Here is a 25,518-nt window from a genome sequence, read left to right as displayed (position 1 = left end):
AAAGTCTAATCTTGAATAGATTTACCCTAGTAAGTGAATGTCATAGGCTTTTATTTATAGAAGGAAGATAGAACTCATTTTTTATTTGAGGTTAAAAGTATAATGTCATTTTTAAAGGATGACATTTCAAAATCAGATAGTATGGAGAACTAAAGTAATTTGTAAAAATTATAGATTATCAGGATTTGAACATTCAACAAACAAAGCCCCTTGGTCAACATTTGCATTCCCTCGTTAGCATTGTTTCCTGAAGCTTCAGATTTTATTTTTATTATACATACATATATATATAAATATATAATATATATATTATTTATATATATAAATATATATATTTCATATATATGTCATATTTTATATCCCACCAATCATTGTTTAGAAATGGAAATGGAAAACAAAGACCATTTTATGTGTAAACAACATAGGTTTCTTTTGTATATTATATATTATGGCAAGCATTGTATTATGCTTTCGTTTATAAGGAGTTTTAGAACCTAAAAACTGCAACCATGATTATGCTAATATTGAGAGTGAATTCATTGGGAATTCCTTAACTCTGTTTTTTAAACCTCAAAATATACCCAGTCTAAAACTCTTAAATCAAGAATTTTACAACATGATGACAACTTCAATTATTGGGAAATATAAAAAATAATTTGGAGCTAATAATAACTAAAAGTATTAAAGTTTAGATATTTGAATTTTGCAATAAATTAGAACACATGCAATATTACTGGTCTATTTTCTTCTCACTCACTGGCATTCTGGTATGCTTTCATGAGAAGGAAAGAGAGATGAAGTTATGACTAGTCAGTTGGGCATGGCACTGGTAAGTGAGTCCACGGGAGTATCAGACATGAGAATATCAAGTACATCCTATGGGTTAAAATGTTGTAGACCTTTGTCCCAACTACAACTGACATCTTGATCTCCCTGTCACATACTCTTGTCCTCTTGTCCTTGAGTATTTCCAGGAACAGAAAACTTTTCTACCATGAGTCAATTTTCCTGAAGGTTCTCATTCTGTATGTAGATTGAAGTTCAACAAGCCAGAAAACCCAGGTGCAGGGAGCCAATAGCAGAATGAAGACTTAACATCCAGTGTAAGGGATGAAAAACAGCAATTCTATCTTTGTGTGTGTGTGTGTGTGTGTTGGGGTAAGGAAGATATAGAGAAAGATGTAGGGAAATTTTAGGAAAATTTCAATCGAAGTGTTCCTTCCCAAAATGAGTTAAAATAAGTCTGCAAAACAGCCATAAAAAAATAAATTCAATGCAAAAGGGTTATAATGCATTCAGGTTTTGCTAGAATGAAGAGCTAAATATCTATTTCTGTGTAGCTTTGCAATGGACAATTACTAATACTTTTAGTTATTAAAATCTTATTGGTTGATAAAAGAATAAACATTTACTTTTTTAATGTTTATTTTACTTTTGAGAGAGAGACAGAGAGACCTAGCATGAGTGAAGAAGGGGCAGAGAGAGAGAGAGGGAGACACAGAATCTGAAGCAGGCTCAAGGCTCTGAGCTGTCAGCACAGAGCTCAACATGGGGCTCAAACCCCTGAACCGTGAGATGTCATGACCTAAGCCAAAGTCAGATGCTTAACTGACTGAGCTACCCAGGCACCCCAAGAATAAACATTTAAGGGGCGCCTGGGTGGCTGGGTCGGTTAAGCGTCCGACTTCGGCTCAGGTCACGATCTTGTGATCCGTGAGTTCGAGCCCCGCGTCGGGCTCTGTGCCGACAGCTCAGAGCCTGGAGCCTGTTTCAGATTCTGTGTCTCCCTCTCTCTGTGACCCTCCCCCGTTCATGCTCTGTCTCTCTCTGTCTCAAAAATAAATAAACGTTAAAAAAAAAATTAAAAAAAAAAGAATAAACATTTAAAATTATAAAATTAATGTAATCAAGTCTGCCGATTGGACCTTTTATATAATTTTAAATGTTAAATTCTTAGAGGTGTTATATCGAAATTCTATATTTTTATTTTGAATATGCATTAGTTTCACTGAAGGCTAAGCTACTGTAACAAAGACAAAAATACAATGGCTCCACCAAGATAGAAGTTTATTTCTTCTTCATGTGATAATCAAGAGCAGATAGATAGACTCTGCTGCACAATTATTCAGGAGCTCAAACCAGTGGAGTGACCCCTCTATCCTTACAGATTCTAATATCCCTTTAATTCACATGTCATTGGTGATAACTTAGTCACTCACCATTCATAACTGCAAGGCAGGCTAACTCATATTATCTCTTCCTGAGTAGTCATGTGCCAGCTACAATTGGTCAATTCATTTATTATTTTAGAATTTTAAGACCCCCTTTCTCTATCATTATTTAGTCCTCTGGGTATACAACACCCCACGATGTCAAGTTAGTGACACCAACATGGCTTTTTAATCCATGCAGATTAGGGACATAGCACCTAGTCTGCAGTGGAGTTTATAAAGAGTAAAGCTGTGCTACTCTAAATTTAATACATGCATCTACTTTATTTATTGATAAAATATTCTGGGATTTTGTCAAGAATTACTGGACTGGCTTGTAAAGGTATTGGTTAATAACTGAAATAGCAGCCTGGTATACTTTATTTAGCAAGAAAGAAGACATATCAATTAAATCAAACTATGCCATGAAATAGATGCTAGATTTGATTTTTACTGAGATTTGTGATCTAATTTGTAGAGACCTAAGTAATATTATGAAGACTACATGGACTTAACGAAATTGTCCAATTAAACTGTTAAAATGAAGGTCTGGCATATTTTCCCTGACTACTTCTAATGGTAGATTTGATTTGATCTGATTAATTGGGGAATTTGAGATTTCTGATATTCTTGACTGGTTATTTTTGTCTTTTGAGGATTTGGAAAACTAATAAATGAGACAAAAATTTGACCACATAGGCCACTGCTGAAAATGAAATTGGGTTTTAAATTATTGATGGATTTTCAAAATGTAATAGTCATAGAAAAACCCATTTTATCTTATCAAGTGTGTTCTAGTATAGAGAAACAATGCTCTACATCATAGGTTCTCGAATATTTGATATTCAGACTCTTATAAACTTTAAAAATTGGAGAACCCAAAGAGATTTTGTTTGTGTGGATTTTATCTACTGGGATTTACTATGTAAAAAAGTAAAATTTAAAAATTTTTCAATATTTAACTATTATTAACTGTTATTTAACATACAAAATAAATTACTAAATGTTTACTTATTTTATATAATAAATATAAAAATAGCTATACTATCCAAAACAAAAATAAATGTGAGAAGAATGATATTGTTGTATTTTTTTTTTCAAGAATCTTTAACATCTGGCTTAACAGAAGGCAGCTGAACCCTCATGTTGGCTTTCTATACTCAACCTGTAGTGATATATTATCTTCATTGAAGTAGATGAAGAAGATTCAGCCTCCAGAGATATGTAGTTGGAAAAGGAAGACTCTTAGGGACCTCCCGAGAGGATCTCAGGGACTCGGAGTCCTCTAACCACACTGTGAAACTAACCACTGCTCTTCCCATTCCCTGGGCCTTGGATTTAGGTCTTTATACCTGTCTTTGTGAAGGAATTCAAGCTTTGCTTGACCAGGAAAGAGCAGTCCTGAGTCCTCCACGAGGGAAGCAGCCAAGCCTGAACCATACTGACGTTATTATGTCTAGCTTGAAGAGGTGTTTTTACATGTTGGCTGCTGAAAGACAGTATGGTAATAGCATTGTATGGAGACAGATGGTAACTACACTTGTGGTGAGCATAGCATAACCTATAGAGTTGTTGAATCACTATGTTGTACACCTGAAACGAATGTAGCATTATGTGTCAACTATACTTGAACTAACTAAGTAAATAACAATATCTACCTCCCAGAATCTAATGAACTAAGGTGTGTAAAAGAGCTTTACCAACCCCCTTAACTTACTGCAGTGTACACCTGAACTTACCTGTACACCTGAATTCTCCAGTGGGCAGCACTGACACTCACAGTAAAGCCCATATGGATCTGCCAGCATTACCTGTACAATCTGTCACATACTGCTTCACTTCTCTAAGCATTGAATTCCTCCTTCCTATAGCTATGATTTCACAATCTAATTCTGTAGAGTGGATATATACAAATATTAGTACTTACCACAGTATCTAGCATCTAGTAAGTACACATAAATGTTAGCTCCATTCCCTAGACTGGATCAATGGCCTTGAAAACATCTCAATAAATGACCTAGGTGAGCCTGTGCTGACTCCTTCTGCCTTGCATAGATTCTTGGACATTATGAATATTTTTCCCTTGTGAACTACAACATCTGAGTTTAAATCTGGGATGTATCAGCTAAAATAACTCATCTCACTTTAAAATTCATCTATAGTTTGAAATTCAGGGCCAGGATATTGCATTATCATCCACATATAGCTTTGCTCTTGAATTTAGTGGTAAAAAAGGATGGAAATCTATAGACCAAAAAAAAAAATTATGCTGTAGGAAAAAAAAATAACTTAATATTTGAACAGGGTGTAATAATAGACTTCCAGTTTCTTTCTCTATTTTATTTTTCTGCTATTTACCTACAGTCATATATGCAAGAATTACATATATCCAAATTCCCAAAAATCAAATTTAAAATGCCCTAAAATCTTTGCTTTCTTCTCTTTATTTTTGAATCGCTCTCATCTCTATTTTCAGAGATGCTCCCTTTCTTTCCTATGACAGAGCTCATTTGCCATGGCTATCAACAGCCCTGCAAAATCAATGATATTCTCTCTCTCTCTCTCTCTCTCTCTCTCTCTCCTTCTTTTTCAATGTATCATTTGTTCAACTCACACTGAAACCTGCACCAAGTTATGAGAACTGCTCTTCCCAGGGGAGTTTGACCTGAATTCATCTTGAAATCCTGACTGTATTCTGGCTGTTTGATGCTGTACATTTCTAACTCCTCTTCCTTAATGCTGACGATACTTTGCATTATCACGGAGATAGGGAAGTTGAAACAGGAAGCATATAACATAGGTGAGACACTGAGATGTCTGGGCATATGGGCTCAGTAATGGATTTCCTTTATGTTATATATGTGTACCTGGGACAAATGCCTGGACATGGTTTGTTTTCCTCCCTAAAGACTCTCCAAAAAGTTCTGCTATTGATCACCCATCAATTTCTTAAAATAACTTGGCATAGCTAAAACTATCAGAGTAAGGAAGTTCTGACATATGGTGAAATTCTCCAGCAATTGGGGGATTGTAATGTAACAGCCACAAATCTGTGTGTGCATCTCTTATATGTAGCTCAAGACTTCTCAAGGGGGAATAAAGCCCCAAACACTGCTAATAACACCCACTCCTGCATTCCCAGCCCAGTGCTCTGCATAATGTAGGTGTTTAATACAGGTTTGTGAATATGATTAAAATAATTCCTGATTCTGTGCCTGCAAAAAGAGTACAGACCAAACTTTTTTCTCTAACAGCAATTCAAATCCACACCCCTATCTTTTCTACTAAAGCCAACCTAGGAAGAAAGCTCTGTCAGAAAGTCAATTCCAGGACTTTAAATAAACTTGGTTTGGGGGTTTTTTTTTATTCTCTCTCTAGAATATTTAAGGGGATTTAATCAAACCACAAAATGTAAAAGAAATTAATTCTGTAATCTATCATTACTGCTAAAAAGAAAAAGACAAGAGGAAAATTCAACCATAATGAAAGGTTCAATTATTTCAATTACATCTCTTTTCAAAATGAACATTCTTTTACATCAGACATCTGTAATTTAGTGCTAATTTACTCCCCAAAATAGCATCGATTATAATACTTAACCAAAAAAAAATGATAAAATACATTCACAAATTATTTAATGGTATTTATAAATGTAAGAATTATATATAATATATATATAACATATATATATACATATGATTAGTGAATTTCTGCCTTAATAGCTAATCCAATTATTATCAAGGAAAATCCAATTATACACACAGAGTGTGTGTGGGGTGGTGGCATATATAATGTCTTTGTATAAAGATAAACTGCTCCCTACTCAGAATCATAAATACCAACAGAAAGCTCTTATAAATATCATGATGTCTTTGCCTTTTGAACTTCCATGTGCATGAAAAGCCCAAAAAAGTAATTAGCTGACTTTTTCTCTCATATGTTTCCATCAATCTGTGCCCAAGCATTTGTACTCACTTTGACATTCCAATAAGGAAAATATTAGCTCCTTCCATTGACTTTATTTTTTTTTTATCTTTTTTAACACTTACTCATTTTTGAGAGAGACAGAGAGAGAGAGAGAGAGAGAGGGCATGAGCAGGGTAGGGGCAGAAAGAGGGAGACACAGAATCCGAAGCAGCCTCCAGTCTCCGAGCTGTCAGCACAGAGCCCAATGTGGGGCTCAAACTCACGGACTGTGAGATCATGACCTGAGCCGAAGTCGACGCTTAACCAACTGAGCCACCCAGGCACCCCACTCCTTCCACTGACTTTACATTTGGAGATGAGATCAAATTTGCTTCTCAAACTGAGACACTTCATGGCACAGGATGTGCAGGAGCTGGCTCCTACTGGAGAGCTAATTGTTAAATATTTAGTAATTACAGCTGAAATCAGCCATGGTGGAAGTATTTACCCTGTGAAAATTGGCAAATGCTACAAGTTTGGCTTCTGTGGTTGCTATGGTCATTTTGTTACGGTTGTTGTTGGGAGAGCAAACGTTTACCAGTGCACCACTGCATGAAGTAAGGCAGCAATCCAGACATGAGCATTCTAATCCAGGAGCGAGGACAGCAATTACTTCAAAGAAGTGGCACCAAACCATAGTTGGGCCATCTTTCTTGAGTGTTTGATTTATAATAAAAATAGTAACATGCAATATTCACATATTTATTAGCTCCCTAGCAGAAAGCTCAAAATTTTGTATTGCCCATTGTCCAGGTAAGTTTACAACTGACAACGTTAAAGTTCGTTAGACAGTAAAGAATAATGTATACATAAGAGTTACAGTAAGCCTCTGTATAGTAATCCAAAAACCTATTTTAAAAATTTTATTATCTTAGTTATAGTTCTTCTGCATTTACTTCCTAGAACAAAAGCATTTTTATTAAAATTAAAAGGAGTAATGATATTTTCCTTCCACCATACAAAAATTCACTAAGCCTATCAAAAACTATTAGTACCTATTATATGCAAGGTACTGTTTTTTAACACATTGATACTCAACCCTATGAATTAGAAATTATTATTCCCATTTTACAGCATTAAGCTGAGAGGCATAGGGATTTAACTTACCTAAAGTTTCAGAACATGTAAGAGTCCAAGCCTGGATTAGAACCCTCCCTCTGACTCCAAAGATCATTCCTTTAACCACTATATTTAATTGCCTCTTGTGCATACATGGTTCCCATATACTCAAACACACACAAATGTTCTTCCTTTCACTAGCGTGACCTTCACAACTGTGTGCCATGCTAATCATCGCAATTATTGACATGCTCACCACAGACGTGGAGCCACCGGTTGTTTAGATTGATGGCCTTTTGAGAGTTTATGGTAAATTGAGTTGTTGGTTCTAATTCACCCATTGATTAAGTATTTGGTATAAAATTTGCAAACTCCTTCATTATTTGGTTATACCATGGTCCCATAATCTTCCCTGCCTCTCATGCCTTCTCCACTCTGTGCAGTGAAACATTAATTAGTGTCAGTGGCTCCACATACTGAAAAAAATCTCTTTTAAATTAAGTGTTACTTTTGATGTAAAGCAATATAGAAAGTCCCTAAATCCACATTTTCCTGTTGGTTTCCATTTCTAAAAATCAAATCCTATTATTCAATGTGGAATAATGAACCTGATCTTACAATCCATATATCAATTTTGTTATCATCTTTTATCCGTAAAAGGAAAATCAAAAACAGGAAAATGAAAAACAACAACAACCACAATGTGCTTAGAAACAATGTGAAGACACAGCTGATGGAATTTCACAACAGCAATTGACAGGAATATGTCATTTACTTTCCGAAACCGGCAAATCTAGTAACGCCTGGTATGTGAAGATGTCTTATAAATGTTAGAGAAGGAAAAGCTTAAACCTTGAAGAAGTCACTGAAAGTACAACCTTATAATAATCACACTGTAACAAGAGAGGTGCCCCAGCATTTCAGGGACTTTATTAAAGCTGTTGGCAGACTTACTATGGGTTCACGAACTATTCATTAGCACTTCACCTAAATCCTGAGTTCTCTTGAAATTGAAAGACTCTTACCCAGCCCATTTATTTTCAAGTAATTCCAAAGGAGAATATTATTAGATGATTTTTAAGGATGAATAAGAGAGTTTAGAGGGCTACTAGCAACTGCTCTTTAGCTCAGAGTTATTCTTTATACCTTCAAGAATAACACAATTTGGCTCAACTTCACCTTCCTTTTCAGTGAGAAATAATTAGTTATCTCACATATGCAGAAAAAATTGTATTAAAAACTCAATTACTTTGCTCAATTGAAATTACTTCCCTAGATGTAATGGCTCATTACCATAAAAACATGTACTCTAGTCAGAATCTTCTCAGATATTATGAGAAAATATATTTATTTCATTAATAAGGAGGTGAAAATTTTGAAACCTTATGATTAGCTCTGCATTTCTCCTGATACCAATATAAATTTCTAGAGTTCATTGATTTTCCACAAGAAATCATACACGCAGCTTGCTGAGGAATAGTACTTTTTTTTTTTTTTGCATTAGAACAAGTTAAGAGTTTATACTAGATTATTTCTGAAGTTAAGTTTGGAGGACTAAATTTTAATGACCTTATTTATATTCCATACATTTTTATATTCATGCTGAATTAGTCCACACAAAAAAGCTCAAATGCTCAAGTGTCTTATATATTTATGCTATTATCTTCCCAGTATTTTCCTGATCTCATGTGGTATCAACATTCCATTTTGTCCTTTCTCTAATGCGTTTGATAATGAGTCTTATGTTAATGACACCTATTCTTTAATAATTATTGTTATAAACAATGGTCCTGTCTTCCTGCTCAGCAAATGCACTGTTGCATCTGTGAAATCGCAATTGTTGCCATGACAACGGAGGTGTCCAACACGGAGAGGAGGCAAAGCTTTTGTGTAACATCAAGTAGAAACAGCATGTAATTTCTTAAAGTTGTTATTCAAATTAGATTTCGCGATCCATTTCAAAAAAAAAGAAATGTGTAACTTTTCCAATTTTTTCTCTCTCTTATAGGTTAATTAATGGCTTTAGGAAAATATCTCTGTACAAGATAAAATAATTCATGTCAAATTCAATTTTTGTAAGCTTAATTGGCATATGTCATGTGGCCTGATGGTGCACATGAAAGAGAACTGATATAACGCCTGATATTTGCGTTAATAAAAACAGACCACCCCAAATTACCCTCTGGTAATCAGGACCTAGCTGCACCCAGTTTGTTAAAATTTATGGGGTGATAAGGAAAGGATTTGATGTAGATGTGTTTCTCCGTCAGCACATAAACTGCCCTCAAAATTAGAGCACAGCATGGCTGCCAGCGTGTGTAGGTAGAACTGAAAAGATTGACGTGGAGAGCTCACTAGGCACAAACACAATGGCTTTTTGCTGTGCAGCTTAAGTAGCTTCTCACACAGGTGGTTTTTCCCCACACTCCCTCTCAGATCCCCAAGGGTTCTGGAGCCTCTAATAGGAAAATAGATGCATCAAGGGCAGAGTCTACATAAACATGATAACAACCTCTCTGTAGGAATGTTGGCTGAGAAAAAAATGAGTAAATATAAAAAGCCAGAGGTGTGTCACTGAACCCTGGCAAAGAAGGAGATGATGGGTGAGAGGAGACAGGGTGTAGAAATCAAAGGAAGGAACATTATGAATTGTGAGAAGAAACATCTGACACCCCTGAAGTCAGTCCTGTAAAGAGTGAACAGAACACTGCATGTCAAACTGAGTACTGTAATTCGGGAAGATACAGTGGGTGAAGGAAACTGCATAGATTATACAACTCAGGGCCTTACCAGAATACAAGTCATTTTGCACACACACTAACAATCCCAAAGTCCCAAAGGCAAAACTCAGTTATCACAGGCAAGCGTTTGCGTTCCTTACCCTGAGAGTAGTAACAAGTCAGTTAGTGACTGGACTCTCACTATTGGTTGCTCTTGCAGAGCTGTTAGTTCTCTGCGGTTAACTAACTTTTAATTCTCTGTGGGCATCCTGTGGTTTTTTTGTGTGTGTGCTGAACATTTACAAATGAATTGCACCCAAGGTCCCATTCTGGGCCTAAACAAGCCAAACAGAATATATAACCATGAAGCACTCCATGAGTCTCCTTGGGAGTGTATCCAGCCTAGCGGCGAAAACCCTGCCCAGGCACAAAGCTCCTTGATCATGGGAAAGGAAGCCAATTCCAAAGACAGCTTAGAGCCTGTCACTTTAACTAACCTCCAGGCCAATGGGGACTGCTGTCTGTACCATGAAGCTCCTACTCTGCACTGTGCTGAGCTCTGAGGATACAGAGGTAGGCAAGATGAAGCTGGTCGGTGAACAACTGAAATGTAAAATCTAACAAAGAAGCTAGGCACTATACAGCAAGCTAGTATGGGTGAAATCAGTGGGTGAGGAACTACAGGGCACTGTAGGGGTATTACAGGGAGATCTAACCTAGCAAAGTCAAAGAAAACTTCTCTGGAGGAGAGACAATTAAATTATAATTTAACCAGTAGGGCCAAAGCAGGAGTCAGTGGACAGTGGATTGCATGTCTCTTATATCTTGTTTCCTGAGGGTCGTGGGAAGCCATTGAAAAGTTTTAAGCAGAGAAAATAAAGAGGCAGAGACCACAAACTAAAGTTGAAACAACTGGGTTTGACAAACCTTGCAAAATATCACTGCATAGGCAAGGTGACTTGGATAACTCTCCAACAGAGTAAAACAGAAAAGGAGGAGATGCCTGCTTTGTGATACAGGCAGTGTGTGTAGTAGGCTTGGCTCCTGGAGTACTCAGCACATCACAACAACAGGGAAGTGTGAGGCATGGTCAGAGGTACTGACAATAATGAGCACAAGAACCAGAAGACTCCATGGCAGTGTCTAGTTGAGCTGCCAGCTCTCTAGCCTCATCTCTTTTCCCTGCTTTGTCTCAACCCCAATATAACCCAAAATCTCTTTGACACGGCATTTGGAAACACTGTGCCTTTGCTAGTAATTTGGGGACAATGTGGCGGCAATGCGTAAAACACTGAACATCCCTTTTCTTAAAAGTCTTCTAGCTCCCCCATTCTACCCTGCTCCCCGCCCCCCAAATCTGCTCAGGCTTCAGCCTCCTGCCCACTACAATATAAACTCTCCTAGGGCAGAAATATTTATCACTTTTGTGTACTACTGAATTTCCAATACCTGCCTATGTTAGGCACTCCATAAGTATTTTTCAATTAAAGCAATGAGCCTCCAGAGTCTCCTCACATTTCCCAGCTTGTTTTCTGGATTTCCTTCCAGAAGCTCCACTTTCTCAGTTCATTGTGCAGAACACTTCACCTCCTACTCTTACCCACAGCTGCCCTTCCCAAAAATTCATTAATATGCTCTGACAAAGATCCTCATGCCTCACCCATCACAGCAGAGAAGAGCTTGCAGAGACTGGGATGTCAAGCTTCCCTTCCCCTTGAGTCTCTGCAAAGAGTCAGTTCAGGATTAAAGTTACCTGCTTTCTACCCAACTACTCAGAGTTGTAGAAGAAACATTTCTCTTTAGCAAGAATAATCTGTGTGGAATTATACTTTTTTAAAATTTTTTTCATGTTTACTTATTTTTGAGAGAGACAGAGACAGAGTGTGAGTGGGGGAGGGGCAGAGAGAGAGGGAGACAGAATCAGAAGCAGGCTCCAGGCTCCAAGCTGTCAGCACAGAGCCCAACGCGGAGAAATCACGACCTGAGCTAAGTCCAATGTTTAACCACCTAAGCCACCCAGGCGTCCCTATACTTTTTAATTTCACTCACATGAAGCAATAGTAATGAAAACATCCAACCTGCTTTCTTGAAAGTTCATTAAAAAAATTTCACTTTTGCATTATTTTAAGTTCTTAAAATAATATACTACCTACCCCTATTTTATATAATAATATAACTTAGTGATGAGATGTTGTCTGAGAGACTCTTTTATCATTTATATTTTTTCAACTTGTTTTCTCTTTTCTCCTGTGAATATATATATATCCTCATTGTAGAAAACTATGTATACACATATATGCATCTATACAAAAACACACACATATATACAAAAAATTAAATCATAGTCATTTCTTCAAATCCCCCCTTTATACATTTTTCTATCCATAGTTAAAATGATACTATATACACAATACTATGTCCTGATGCTTGTATACTAGGAGCCTACTAACTAAAAATTATTTATGTTATATTAAATCAAGTACCAAGAGTATGGTACAAATAATGTGTTATAGAGTGCAGAGAATTAAGAAATCGCTGGATAGCTTTTCAAAAGAGATGTGTCTTTGACCTAAGGGGAAGGGAAGGGCACTTGGGGAGAGAGCAAGCCCCAGCAGAAGTTGTTCTCTGAAGGACAGTAAGGTAGCCATCTGGGTGAGGTAAGAGATTTAGACTAAAGAGAGGATAAGAGGCATGTGGGAAGGAATGCTGGAGACATGGTTTAGATTACTCTAGGAAGAGGTAAGTCAAAGCATGATAATGAGCAGCCACATATAGATATATCAGCAATTTCACTTAAGGAATAGGAAGAGATTGAACTTGGAAAAGATTCTATTTGATCATCATACAACAATGTCAATTTATAGTTCTAATTCTCTATGTGTGTATATCCCTGATTTCAATTTTTGATTTGATTTTGCCATGTTGCAAGGCATAACCCCTTTCCTGTCTAAAGAAACTGCATGTTGGAATTTATTTTATGAAAGACTAGAATAATCAGACTAAGTCTCTTTTCAGGTAATGGGACTAGGTGAGTTTGTCTATTTTGGCAAATATAGCTAACTCTTTACTGACAAAAAGCACCCTGCAATCCTATAACTGGTAATTAGAAGTAATGCAATACCTTTTAGATACCTTACGCAAAAAACATGAAGACCATAGGTAAAGTTCTTTTGTACCACAGTTTAACATTAGTAGCATATGTAAGCATATGTAGTATATATATGTATAGTGCATATGTAGTGTGTGTGTGTGTGTGTGTGTGTATATACATATATATATATATATGTAGTGTATATGTAATATAATTTCCTCTTACTTTTCCTGAAATTTTATTCAAAAGAATTTGTTTTCTGACTATAATTTGGCAAAAGGCAAGTTAAAATGGGTGCTGGAAAAGATTAAATTTATTCTTGTCTGGAGTTTACACTATGAAACCTCAGCCCCATAATTTTTGTTTTAATTACATCCAGACCATATTTAGCAATAAAAGGAGAATAGAAGGAGTGGGAGACGGTGCTGCTTTCTAGAGTTTTTATGTTCTTTAACTTTCAGTATTCACCTCTACTATACAAGACCCACTTATCTCATGGCTTATTTATTTATGCTTCTGGTCAAAGGTATAAGGTTTTAAAAAATCTACACTTAAATTATTTATTAATGTAATTAAACTTCAAGTATTTTTTAATTGTCTCAGGAAGGATTTACTATAGTCTTATTCCACTTAGCACTAAGCAAAGCCCTTCAGTCTTAGACAATATTGTATTACAAATTATATATATGAGGATAAATTCCAGGGAGGTGCAGGAAAGCAAGAGCATTTTACAGATTATCATCCATTCTTTTTTTCAATTTGTAAATGCAATACAGGTCTTAACTATTTTTTCCACATATGGAAATTAAGTTTCCCAATATGTAAGATTACCTTACTGGAAGTTGCAAACTATGCTAACACAAGTTTTTTCTTGCCCCTCTAAATCTGTCATTATGAATAACACAGCCAAATGACTAATGACTTTCCATTTGTCATCCAGACACTAATATTTCAGTTAAGATATGTAAACTACACTCAACTAGTATCAGCTGAAATTATGTCACTCCTGTAAAAAAAAAAAATAAAAATATTTTCCCCTGTGGCTATCCCCATTGCCACTGGCCCCCTTCTTTCACTGATAATGATGATTCTGCATTATATTTAGAGCCAAATAAACAGACTTAGATTGTTAAGTGAGAGGTATTTATTTTAAATAGGTGACCCAACACTAATTTTTTTCAGTTTTTTTTTTAGAGCATTACTAAAAGTGTTTTATTTTTTTTTCTAATATATGAAATTTATTGTCAAATTGGTTTCCATACAACACCCAGTGCTCATCCCAAAAGGTGCCCTCCTCAATACCCATTTCAGTTTTTAATTTTAGCAACAAAACAGAATTTAATTATGCTCTGAGTTCTGACTTGGGGGGCCTCAATGAATATTGCCCTTATTCCATATTTCACTGCTTCCAATATAGGAGGTACAGATCTCCTATAAAGCATATAAAGCATATTCATTACATTCTCTGCTTGGTTTTAAAAAAGTCTCTAAACTATTAATGAATTCTTTAAAGTGATCTAACAAGGGATTTATGAGAAACACTATGTTTCAAAAATAGTGCCAAGGCGTTCATTGCCTGTGCCCAAAATTAATTTTAAAAACTACCTTAACTCTCCTGACTTCCTCCCAAAGCTAACTCTTTGGATTCTCTGGCCACAGCTGCCATTAATAGCTTTGTGCTATTTGTATCAATGTATTTATTTTTTTAATGTTTTATTTTATTTTTGAGAGATAGTGTGAGCAAGAGGGGTAGAAACACAGGGAAACACAGAATAGGAAGCGGGCTGCAGGCTCTGAGCTATCAGCACGGAGCCTGATGTGAGACTTGAACGCACGACCCATGAGATCATGACCTGAACCACAGTCAAATGCTTAACTGACTGAGCCACCCAGATGCCCCTGTATCAATACATTTAAACTTCCAGAGGGATCTAGTTAAATTTTCTACCTCTAATGAATATATCACATAATAGTGTTTTAAGTATTTTAAAACACCACTACTAGATCTTTTTTTACCTTATGCACTTTTATCTTAAGTAAATTATTTTAATTTTTAATTTTTCTTTTAATCATTTTATTTAGGTAATAATTGGCTTATAATAAACTGCACATATTTGAAGTGTACAATTTGAAAAGCTTTAACATATTTATACATCTAAGAAACCATCACCACAATAAAAATAATAAACATATCTTTTATCCCCCCGCCCAAATTTTCTTTGTAATTCCTTCCTCCTGTACCTTCCTACCCTGTCTCCAACCCCATCTCCAAGCAACCACTTATCTGCCATCTACCATAGATTAGTGTGCATTTTCTAGAATTATATATAAATGCAATGATACAGTATGTGCTCTTTTTTGTCCAGCTTCCTTTATTTTGTATAATTATTTTTAAATTCTTTTATTGTGTAGTATGTTTCAAAATCTGTTCCTTTTTATTACTCAGTAGTATAACAGTTTCCATACCATTCATTTCTTGATGAACATTTGAATTGTTTCCAGAGTTTGGCTATCATAACTAAAGTTCTACAAACATTCATGTAGAAGTCTTTGTATGGACATGTCTTTCCATTTCTCTTGGTTAAATACATAAGAGAGGAATGGATGGATCATATGGTGTGTATATGTTTAACTTTTTAAGAAACTGCCAGCTTTTGAAAGTAGTTGTGGGGCGCCTGGGTGGCTCAGTCGGTTAAGTGGCCGACTTCGGCTCAGGTCACGATCTCGCGGTGCGTGAGTTCGAGCCCCGCGTCGGGCTCTGTGCTGACAGCTCAGAGCCTGGAGCCTGTTTCAGATTCTGTGTCTCCCTCTCTCTCTGCCCCTCCCCTGTTCATGCTCTCTCTCTGTCTCAAAAATAAATAAACATTAAAAAAAAAAAAAATTAAAAAAAAAAAAAAGAAAGTAGTTGTACCATTTACCTTTCCACCAGCAGTAGTAATTCTTCCCAACACCTGGTATGATTAACCTTTTTAATTATACCTCTTCTAATAGGTATAGGTGATATCTCATTATTGCTTTAATTTGTATTTCCCTAATAAATAATGATCTTGAGAATCTTTTTGTGTGCTTCCTTTCCTAGCTGTTATCTTCTTTGGAGAAGTGTCTTTTTAAATGTTTCCTATTTTTAATTAAGTTTCTTGTTTCTTATTATTGAGTTTTGAGAGTTCATTATATATTCTGGATACAAATTCTTTATCAAATATAAGAGGTGCAAATATTTATCCCAGCATGTGGCTTGTGGGATTCTATTAACAATGTCTTTTGAAGAGCAAAAGTTTTTAATTTTGATAAAGTCTGACTTATCAATCAGTACTTTTATAACTCATGTTTTCAATACTGCATCTAGGACATGTTTGCCTAGCTCAAGGTCACAAAAGTTTTAACCTATGTTTTCTTCTAGAAGTTTCATAGTCTGAGGTTTCACATTTACTTTTATTATTCATTTTGCATTAATTTATGTACATTGTTCAAATATGAATTCAACACCCCTTTTCTGCACATTGCTATCCACTTGTTCCAATACCATTTGTTGAAAACATTATTCTTTCTTCACTACACTGCTTTTGCAACTTTGTAGAAAATTAGTTTTCTAGAAGTAGATGGATGGTGTAAACACAACATAAGTATGGGTCTATTTCTGGGCTTTTCTGTTCCAGTGATCTATTGATGTTTTTCATAATATCAACTCAATATGGTCTGGATTACTGTAGCTTTATAATAAGTCTTGATATCAAATAGTCTTATTCTCCAACATTATTCTTTATCATGTTCACTTTTCACATAACTGTTGTCATGGAACCATTCAATATATCCTTCTACTCTTAAGAACATATGTATGCTTGGTCCACATTTGTCCATATTTGGGGGAAATGGTCTGATCAATGCTACTAATACTCTTCTGACTCTTAGAAAACATGTAAAGTATGGACATATACAAGTAGCCCTAGAAAACACCAGAAGTGCTACCAATAGATAAGATAAAATAATTAAGAAAAGAAACTCACCATACAATTAACTTTCCAAAATAACTTGTTCTTTGAGAACAGTTCATGTTACATTACACACCCTTAGAATTATATCAAACCTCAAAAAGCAAGACAGTACAACTTACTTCTAAGGGAGTCTTAGAGCTAGAGGCTTTGTCTTTTCTCCTTTGTGTCCTCTTCAGAGCCCCAGTTATAGCTCTAAGGTTATACCCCAAAATGCTAACCCCCAAAAATGCTTATTAATACATGGTGATTGTCCACTATAAGAGAAGTTTGTGGCTTAAATTAAACAGAGGAATATTTATCTGCCATTTGGACCACTCCTTTCCTTCTAAAGACAATCAATAATAATTTCACAAGGAACAATTTAATCTCTTTTCAAAAAGTATAAACTCCTTTTTTAGACAAGTGAAAATGAAAACACAATAGTCCAAAATCTTTGTGATGCAACAAAAGCTGTTCTAAGAGAGAAGATTACAGCAATACAGGCCTGCATCAAGAAGTAAGAAAAAATCTCAAATAAACAACCTAACTTTATACCTAAAGAAGCTAGAAAAAGAACAAAGCTTAAAATGAGAAAGAAGGAAATAAGATTAGAGCAGACATAAATGAAATAGAGACAAAAACAAACAATAGAATAGATCAATGAGACCAGGAGCTCATTCTTTGAAAGGATCAATAAAATTTATAAACTTTTAGCTAAACTCGTCAGAGAGGGAGAGAGAGAGAGAGAGAGAGAGGATTCAACTAAATAAAATCAAAAAGAAAAGAAAAGAAATAACAACCAATACCACAGAAATATAAAGGATTATAAGAAAATCTTATGAAAAATTACATGCCAAGAAAGTGGACAACCTAGAGAATAAATGGATAAATTTCTAGAAACATATGAAATCATAAAACTAAATCAGGAAGAAATAGAAAATTTGAACAGACCATTACCAGGCATGAAATTTCATTACTAGGCATGAAATTGAAACAGTAATCAAAAAATACCTAACAAAAAAAGTCCATACCAAGATGGCTTCACTAATAAATTCTATCAAAGATTTAAAGAAGAGTTAATACCTATTCTTCTCAAACTATTCCAAAAAAATAAGAGGAAGGAAAGCTTCCAAATTCATTCTATGAAGTCCATATTACCCTGATACCAAAACCAGATAAAGACACTACCAAAAAAAAGGGAAATTATGGGTCAATATCTCTGATGAGCATAAACTTAAAATCCTCCACAAAATATTAGCAAACTGAAAAAAATCATTCTCCATAATCAAGTGGAATTTATTCTTAGGATGCAAGGGTATTTCACTATCTGCAAATCAATCAATGTGATACATCACATGAATATGAGAAAGGATAAGAACAATATGATTATTTCAACAGACATAAAAAGGCTCTTGACTAAGTACAACATCCATTCATGACACAAACTCTCAACTGAATAGGTTTAGAGGGAACGTGCCTGAACATAATAAAGGTCATATATGAAAAGTCCACAGCTAACATCATACTCAAAGGTGAAAAACTGAGAGCTTTTCCTCTAAGATTAGGAACAAGACAAGGATGGACACTCTTACCACTATTATCCAACATAGTACTGGAAGTCTTAGCCACAGCAATCAGACAACAAAAAGGAATAAAAGGCATCCAGGTTGGTAAGGAAGAAGTAAAATTTCCACAATGACATGACACTATAGATAGAAAACCCAAAAGACTTCACCAGAAAACTGCTACAACTGATAAATTAATTCAGTAAAGCCACAGGGTACAAAATCAATATACAGAAGTCTGTTGCATTTTTATACACTAATAATGAAGTAGCAGAAAGACAAATTAAGAAAACAACCTCATTTACAATTGCACCAAAAGAATAAAATACCCTAGCAATAAACTTAACCGAGAAGGTAAAAGACTAGTACTTTGAAAACTATAAAACATTGATGAAATAAATTGAAGATGACACAAACAAACAGAAAGATAGTCCAAGCTCATGGACTGAGAGAACCAATATTTTTTAAATGTCCATACTACCCAAAGCAATATACAGATTTAATGCAATCCTATCAAACTACCAATAGCATTTTTTCATAGAACTAGAACAAATAATCCTAAAATTTGTATGGAACCGTAAAAACCCTAAATAGCCAAAGCAACCTGAAAAAGAACAAAACTGGAGGTATCACAATCCCAGATTTCAAGATACACTACAAATCTGCTGTAATCAAAACAGCATGGTACTGGCATAAAAACTGACACATAGATTAATGGAACAGAATAGAGATCCAAGAAATAAACCCATGATTATATGGTTAATTAATTTACAACACTTACAACACAGTAGGCAAGAATATGCAATGTGAAAAAGTCTCTTCAACAAACGGTGCTGGGAAAACTGGATGGCTACATGCAAAAGAATGAAACTGGACCACCTCCTTACACCATATACAAAAATAAATTCAAAATGGATGAAAGACCTAATTGTGAGACCTGAAACAATAAAATTCCTAGAAGAAAATATAGGCAATAATCTCTGACATCAGCTGTAGAAATATTTTTCTGGGGGCACCGGGGTGGCTCAGTCGGTCAAGCGTCCAACTTCAGCTCAGGTCATGATCTCACAGTCCGTGAGTTTGAGCCCCACGCTGGGCTCTGTGCTGACAGCTCAGAGACTGGAGCCTGCTTCGGATTCTGTGTCTCCCTCTCTCTCTGCCCCTCCCCTGCTCATGCTCTCTCTCTGTCTCAAAAAATAAAAACATTAAAAAAAATTTCTTAATAAAAAAGAAATATTTTTCTAGATATGTCTCCTTTGGCAAGGTAAACAAAAGCAAAATTAAACTATTAAGACTACATCACAATGAAAACTTCACAATAAAAAGCATTCTCTCTGCAAATAACCTAGTGAGCAAACTAAATGACAATCCACTGAATGGGAGAAGATATTTGCAAATAACAAATCTGATAAGGGATTAATATTCAACATATATAAAGATTTTATACAACCCAACACCAGAAAACAAATAATCCAGTTTAAAAATGTGCTGAAGTCATGAACAGACATTTCTCCAAAGAAGACATACAGATGGCCAACAGATACATGAAAAGATGCTCAATATCACTCATCATCAGAGAAATGCAAATCAAACTACAATGAGATATCACTTCACACTAGTCAGAACAGCTAAAATCAAAAACATAAGAAACAACTTTTGGCAAGGATGTGGAGAGTAAGAACTCTTGTGCATTATTGGTGGGAATGGAAACTGGTCCAGCCATTGTGGAAAACAGTATGGAGGTTCGTCAAAAAATGAAAAATAGGATTACCATATGATCCACTAATTCCACTACTGGATACTTACCCAAAGAAAATCAAAACACTAATTTCAGGGGCGCCTGGGTGGCGCAGTCGGTTAAGCGTCCGACTTCAGCCAGGTCACGATCTCGCGGTCCGTGAGTTCGAGCCCCGCGTCAGGCTCTGGGCTGATGGCTCGGAGCCTGGAGCGTGTTTCCGATTCTGTGTCTCCCTCTCTCTCTGACCCTCCCCCGTTCATGCTCTGTCTCTCTCTGTCCCAAAAAAAAAAAAAAAAAAAAAAAAAAAAAGACTGGCAATTCCAGGGGTTGAAGAGGATAAGGAACAACTGGAATTTTCAATACTGTTGGTGCAAGTGTAAATTTGTACAGTCACTTTGGAAACTGTTTGGCAGTATTTACTAAAAAGCTAAACACAGACCTACCTACTCTATGAAACAACAATTCTCCTTCTAGGAATATTCTCTAGGGTAGTAAATTCATATATTAGCCAAAAGACACATAGAAGAATGTTCATAGCAGTTCTATTCCTAATAACCATAAGCTAAAAACAATGCAAATGTCCATCAACAGAATGATTAAAATTAAAATTGTGTGGTATTTTCATACTACAGTATACAACATGAGAGTAAAAGAGAACTGCTACACAGTAGTGTAAGTGCCTGACATTAAGCTTTTGATTGTAGTATAAGTGCCTGACAATCAGCTTTTGATTGTCGAGGCACCCTTTTCAAAAGACATCCATCTTGAATAACCATATCGCCAGCTATATGACATAGCTACTAGCAAAACAACCAGATAGAGAACTAGAAGAAGGTCCCTCTTCAAACTACTTGAGTGACTCCATTTCTCCTTTCCTGTACCATAATTCCCATTCTTACGCTTTAAATTACCCAATATAAAATGAAGCCATGTAGCTCTCGACACCACAAGTTCAGACCCTAATAAAAGCAGAACCCCAGGTTCTCTTTCCCCAGCACATCCCTGTGCAGTCCTCAGGTGTGTCCTATGCCCTCCAGGACTCGTAAATGATAAATCTTGTTCCTCAAAGTTCCCTTATAGTTAAATGGATTAAAGACTTGAATGCAAGACCTGAAACCATAAAATTCCTAGAAGAAAACATAGGGGAAAGTCTTCCTGATATTGGTCTTGGCAATGATTTTTTGGATTTGACATCCAAAGCACAGACAATGAAAGCACAAAGAGACCACATCAAACAACAACTGGAACTACATCAAACTAAAAAGCTCTGCATAGCAAAGGAAACAATAGAGGGAACAGGTAGACTATGCAATGAGAGAAAATATTTGCAAATCATGTATCTGATATGGAGTTAATTTTCAAAATATATAAGGCACTTATCCACCTCAATAGCCAAAAACAAACAACAAAACAAAACAAAAAACCAACAACAAATAATCCAATTGAATAATGGGCAAAGTACTAGAATAGAGATTTTCCCAAAGAAATACAAATGGCCAACAGGTTATTGAAAACGTGCTCAACATCACTAGTCATCAGGGAAATGCAAATCAAAACCGTAATTAGACATCACCTCATACCTGTTAGAATGGCTATTAATAAAAAGACAAGAAATAACAAATGTTGGTGAGGGTCTAGAGAAAAGGAACCATTGTACACTATTCATGGGAATGTGAACTGGCATAGTCATATGGAAAATATTCTGGAGGTTTCCCAAAAATTAAAAATAGAACTATCATATGATCCAACAATTTCACTTCTAGACATATATCCAAAGGAAATGAAATTAGAATTTCAAATAGATATCTGTACTCCCATGTTCACTGCAGCATTATTTATAATAGCCAAAATATGGGAAGAACCTAAGTGCCCATCAAAATTTGAATAGATATACAAAATGTGGTATATATCCACAATGCAATATTATTCAGCCATAAAAAAATAAGAAATTCTGCCATTTGTGACAACATTGATGAAACATGAGGGCATTATGCTAAGTGAAATAAGTCATTCAGAGAAAAACAAAACTGTATAATTTCACTTACACGTGGAATTTAAGAAAAAGTCAAACTCATGGAAACAGAGTAGAAAGGTGTTGCCAGGGCTGGATGGTGGGAGAAATAGGCAGATGTTGATCAAACTGTACTAACTTTAACTTATTAGATGAATAAGTTCTGGAGATCTACTGTACACCCAGGTGACTACAGTTAATAATAGTTTACTATATGCTTGAAATTTGTTAAGAGAATAGATCTTAACTGCTTTCATCACACACATAAAACAATGGTAACTATGTGAGGTGAAAGATATATGAAAGTACCTTGATTGTGGTAATCATTTCACAATGTATATGTACATGAAATCATCACACTGACATTTTAAATATATACCATTTTTGTCAATTATATTTCATACAGCTAGAGAAAAAATAAAAGTGAAAAATTTAACAATTAAAAAAGATACTATGAAAAGATTATTTACAAGTCACCAAAAAAGCTTATTTCTGAGTGGTAGGATTATTGGTGATTTTTATTTTCCTTAGACTCTCTTGCTTTTTTTTGCCTTTTTTTAAACACTTTTTATTATTTATTTTTGAGAGACCAAGAGAGACAGCATAAGCAGGGGAGGGGCAGAAAGAGGAAACACAGAATCTGAAACAGGCTCCAGTCTCTGAGCTGTCAGCACAAAGCCCAACCTAGGGCTTGAACCCATGAACCGTAAGCTCATGACCTGAGCCGAAGTCAGATGCTCAACCATCTGAGCCATGCAGGTGCCCCTCTTGCTCTTTTTTTTCAAAATTTCTTCAATTATTATACAATATTGTCATATATACATTTTACTGTCACTGCATGTTATTAATATGTATACTATTTACATGCTATTTCTGTTCTTTATGTTCTGACTATGCAAAAACTATGAATTTTTATAAGAATTATATGTAAGACCTTTTTATCAAACATAGATAGATTATTTTTCAGGCAAATTATAGCTTAAATACCAGCTATTTCATCAAAATCTTGCCCCAGCAAATAATTAGCATCTCAGCTAAGAAAAGTATATAAACATTTCTTCACAGCTTTAGTTGTTACCTTACTTATCAGTGACACTAGTTTGTAAAACTAATACTTTTTTAAAGTAGTTCAGCATCAGGAAGAAACCAATACTATTTATCTTACTATATGATCATTAATAATCCAGCTCTTTGTAAAAAATTTAAGCTGTTGTAAATGAGTAAATTCACTCTGAACTCATTAATTGTTCCAGATTTCCATGAGCCAATAAAATTCATAATATGCCAACTTTGTCCAATTTGTAGGTAAAAATGTTACCTTTGTTCACACTGTCTCTTCAGTACAGTATGCAGAAGAAACAGGTTTTTGTTTCTTTCCATGCTTTTGTTTTTTGGTGTGTGTGTGTGTGTGTTTTCTGCTTTAGTTGATTTTCACTTTATATCTCATGGAATAAAGTTGAAGCCAGTCTGTACTCCCACTGCCTTCACCTGAAGATGGGTGCTGTGTGGTGTTTATTAAGCAGTGAAACTGGTTCAAGGAAGAAGTTTTATCTTTCCTTTAACTATTTTTTCCTAAACTCTGATGGCAGATATGTACCAGGCAACACAATGTATACCCAAATAGACTTTCAACCCTAAGGGGCTGTTTTTCAAGACACCCTAATGACAGGTTGTCCATGAGCAATCTGGTTGACTAGTGCAGTGTTAACTCAGATGCTCGCCATGCTGCCTGAGACTCAGCAGCGCAGGAAGAGAAGGCAAGGACATTTACACAGAAACAAAAAATCGCAAGAAATGCCAAAAAAAAAAAAAAAAAAAGGGGGGGGGAGGATTGAATTACATTTTAGAGGGAATTAAGCCACAAATAGAAGAGCTTTGAGAATCATGCACAAAAATGCAGCACAACTATAACCTGTAAATGTCTTGTTCTCTCTCCCGCCTGAACTCATGTACAGAAACAGACACAGGAAGTAGATTATAGTGAGAGACTAAGAGAAAAATTACCAGGTGTACTCACAACTGCAAAGTAAAGACCTCCCCCCCCACCCCCCCTCCCCCCACCATTCCCGGAACCAGCCAGGGCGTGCCCAGTTGTGGTCGGACCTAAAGGCAGGAACCAATCAAGTTCTGCTGAGTGTTCAAATTTAAATGTCAACCAATAACAGCTCTGTAACCACAAAAAAAATCCCTAACTTGTTTGTGCCTGTCTATAAAAGAAGCTATAAGATCCTCGCTCGGGGCCTCTTAGCGTCACCGGCAACGAGTGCGCAGAGGACGGGGTTCGAACCTGCAATAAACGACCCTTGCCGCTTGGCTTTGACTCTGGACTCTGGTGGTTTGTTTTCGGGGGTCTTTCGAATCGGGGCATATCAATAGTTGCCCAAACTCCCTAAGGCTGCTCAGTATTTATGTTGAAAGAATTATATACCATCACATCAGACCAAAACTCAGACTTGGTCAAAGACTGACCTTTGGTCAATCCAGCAGTCTCTCAAACCTGTCTTCTCTCCATGACCTCTCCTCTCTGGCTGGGTAGGAGTCTTTCCCGTATTCACATGACTAAGAGCAATTTCTTAAATCTGACTCTCTCAGTCAATGTCAGCTCCATCACTGACTCATTATGTGGCCTCCAAGACAGTATTTAATCTTTCTGAGCCTCATTTCCTCCCATGTGAAATGAAAATAATAACTGTATCTTCCCACAGGTTTCTTGTAAGGATTAAATGTACATAAAGGATAGGGGGACCTGGGTAGCTCAGTCGGTTAAGCATCCAACTTTGGCTCAGGTCACGATCTCGTGGTTTGTGAGTTTGAGCCCGGCATTGGGCTCTGTGCTGACAGCTCAGAGCCTGGAGCCTGCTTCGGATTCTGTGTCTCCCTCTCTCTTCCCCTCCCCACCTCGTGCTCTGTCTCTCTCTCAAAAATAAAGAAACATTAAAAAAATTAAATGTACATAAAGGATGGTGCTTGGTACATAGTAAACACTCATTAAATACAGTATAGATGCTACTACTAATTCCATACCTGTCTCCACATGAGCTTAATGCCTGAGAAAGAAACCGGAGATATTTGCTTGAACATCTTTACCCTAGTAAAGTTCATATGTAAGTCCATGTGTACAGAAATGTAACTTCATTTTTTGTTAAAATCCATTTAAATCAATGTTTACCAGGTACCTATTTAATTA

The sequence above is a fragment of the Neofelis nebulosa genome, chromosome 6 (genome assembly GCF_028018385.1).
Source record: "Neofelis nebulosa isolate mNeoNeb1 chromosome 6, mNeoNeb1.pri, whole genome shotgun sequence".
NCBI lineage: Eukaryota > Metazoa > Chordata > Mammalia > Carnivora > Felidae > Neofelis > Neofelis nebulosa.
This window is presented reverse-complemented; position numbering follows the sequence as displayed.